The following is a 3,468-nucleotide window of genomic DNA, read 5'->3' on the forward strand; positions in this document are numbered from 1 at the left end:
TTGTTTCTGTGGCTAAGAGGTGCTTGTTGACAAAAACTTACTGTGGTGGTCCCTGAGGAGGTCTGGCCAACAACTAAAAAATGCAGATGTGGATGCTTGGAGCCAACAATCAGACTGAATTCAGGGAACCTGGTAGAAGAATGAAGGAGGATTGCAGCCCCATTGGAAGAACAACATAGGCTGGCCTGACCACCCAGTTTTCCCAGAGTCCAAGCTGCTAACAATGGAGTGTTCCTGGAGGGATCCATAGCTCCAGATACATATGTAGAAGAGATGGCCTTGCCTTTCAGCAACAAAAGAGGAGAGGCCCTTGGTCTTGGGGAGGCTTGATGCCCCAAAAAGTAGATGCTGGAGTGGCAGAGCAGGAGAGTGTGAGATAAGGGTTTGGTGGAGGGGGTAATCGGGAAATGGGACATCATTGGAGATGTAAAGAAATGAAATGATTAATAAAAGTACATTAAAATAAAATGCATGTTTTCATTTGTGGACAAAAATTTCATTAAGCATACTTGACTCTTTTGTTGTTAAACACTGAAATATCATGAGACAGTAATTCCTTAGAGATCAAGGAATATTGATGAATTTGATTACTTGGTAGGACTTAGTTCTTAATGCCTCTTTAACACAGGCTTTTTGAATAATAGGTTTAAGAAACACTTGTAATTTTTATTTTTTACTGTCTGACAGTGACATTTAGCAAGCAATGCAATAGTATATCATTGACCAGCACTGCATTTAAACTTCATCTGCAAACAAAGCAAGTGGTGCCATGCTGATCTTAGGTGCATAATCTTGCATTGTGAACAAGAATAGGTGATTATTTAGAACAGTCACATTGGGGTGCCAGCCTTTCACTCGCTCCGTTCAAATATTATTGCTTTTAAATGTCAGCATATCACCAGTGTAAGCTTGCATACTTATTAAAAGTTCTTTCTTGAGACATTTGAGGTGGATACCTTGGAGCACGATACATATTTAAATTTTAATCTGAATTCTAGGTGGAGCAGTGCTCAGATAACAGCTGAATGATTTCTAAGAAGAGAACTAAATTTGAGCTGAGTGCTTCCTTGCTGGGCGAGTCTTTGCAAGACACTGTACACATTGAACTGCTTTCTGCACTCGTGCCTTAGAGGAGGAACGTTTCAATAGTCACACTTTCGGGTGAAACAGTTAATTTTTATCAACAGAAGTCAACTCTCGTGCATACTGCTAACAACTGTTGGTACCTTTAATTTCTTTATAATTCTACAGAAATGTATTTCTATACTCACCTCTTGAGACCCCTGCGAAGAATGATAGAATGCTGAAGGATGTCTGAACATGGTTCCTTCTGTTTGAGTCCTCTGATCTGGACAAGGATTTTTAGAAAACAAAACAAAACAGCATTATACACCAAGCTAGGTCTCACTTTCCAACTATCTACAGCTTTATCTGTAGCTCAGAGAAACTAAGAGGCTATTGTTCTTACTGAGTAGAACACAAACTTCAGATGTCCCCTTTTTTCCTTGTGTTTTGTTTTGTTTCGCTATGTATGTGGGTACAATTATATGCCTACTCAAGTGCCTGCCTAAAGCTGACATCCAGTCTTTTTCCCTGCCTTATTAGTTTGAAATTGGTCTTTTATCAAACCTGGAACTCACTGGTTCAACTAGACTATCTGGCAAGTGTAGTGTAGCTAATCCCCTGTCTCTGGCTCCTCCACACTGAGATTACAAGCACCATTGCTGCAATGGACTGTTGTGGTGCTGGGGACATAGACTCATGACTTCATGTTCACATGCATGCCAAGCACTTTCATGTCTGAGCTGACTCCCCAGCCTCCATAGTAGAAACATGTAAGGGACCAAATCCTCAAAAATCCAGAGTGTCAAGGAAGCTTGTTTTTTCTCTTAAACGAAAATGCCTAGACCCCAACTGAGAAGAAAGTTTACCTTGAAAATTCCCTCTTACCACTGATGTGGTAAACATGTTATCGTTTTATGTCTTAGTGAAACCTCTCAGCCTCTCAGATTGGAGCTGCTCAACATCTTACTTGATCTGCCTTTGAGTCGCCATGAGAATGTGGAGGTGACTTGTCCTAACAGTTCTTACAGAAAGATATTTCTCTTGGGTCTGCTTGAGAGAGGAACAAGACACAGGGCCATTCAAAGTTCTGCTCCCTCAGGAGGGCTTAAAGTAACAGGACTCGGGTAGGGGATTTGATGTCAAGAACTATCAACATCCAATCAGTACAAAATCATTTCCTGACTCCAGCTGACCATGCACTTTTCTTTGTAGCTGCAACTTCATTAAATGGAGGACTGAGTTTCCAAAAGGAAAAGGTCAACATTTCCATTTGGGCATTCAAACATCTCCAAGATGGGTTTGAGGCTTTAGTGTTCTATTGATTCAGCCATCCCCATGCTGAGCTCAGAACTTTGCCCAGAATAGATGGGCTGTGTCCATCAAAGCTCACCAGTAGGGCTACTTATTTTCAGCTTGATTCACAGGGCTATCAAATATTGAGTGGAAGGGACAAAGGTAATTCTACAGTAGTATATATTTGCAAATGAAGCATTCACCAACAATGCATTAGTCACTCTGAAATACCTAATGAGGGCTCTGACAGCATGCATACACACACACACACACACACACACACACACACACACACACAAGCCCTGCCTTTACTTGCTCTTGTTTACTAAATAATCTAAACTAGGGGCATCCATATTAGACACCGAATTTTCCAAAGTAACTGATGTAATTCAGTGTGAAATGACATAAAAATATAAAGTATCATTGATCAGGAAAAAAGGCATCTCTCATTTGGAACCTAACAGAGAATGTTGGCTTTTATATATGAAGAGATGGAAGACATCCTGACAGAAGGATAGAAGGACAGTTCATGAGTTTAGATATTTGCCCAAATTATACTAGTAATGACAATAGCTTTGTAACTGACTCTTACATTTTTGTAATTTTATCTCATAATCTAACCTGATAATTTATGTAAAAAAGTCTTTAGAACTACACGTTGAAAACCCAAACCATACAAAGTATATAGCAAGCATTTGTAGATTTTTGTAGCATTCCTGAAATTTTTTGTTTCCTTTTATCTTCAAGATTTCACATCTTCACTCCCATGGGTTTGTTTTGTTTCATAAGTGGGTCATAAGCTTTGTTTTTACACGCACACTTTTCATGGTCCACATAAGAATAGAGTCGACTATTTATAAAGATAAATAGAACCACTGAGAAGGAGTGAAGGACACAAAAGATGGATTCTCATTGTGTATATTCATGAAAATATTGAAAAGAAATTAAGTATTTTTATGATAACTTGAAATTTTATTTTAAACTCATACTCTTAATTCTAGTGCATAAAAATCATCTTTGTTCCCAAAGTTTTCTTTTGAGTTCTCCAAGATAACGTGAATTATTAATTCAGGGTAATTATCTTACTGAAAACATAAAAACATATTAACT

Source organism: Micromys minutus (genome assembly GCF_963924665.1).
Source record: "Micromys minutus genome assembly, chromosome: 24".
NCBI lineage: Eukaryota > Metazoa > Chordata > Mammalia > Rodentia > Muridae > Micromys > Micromys minutus.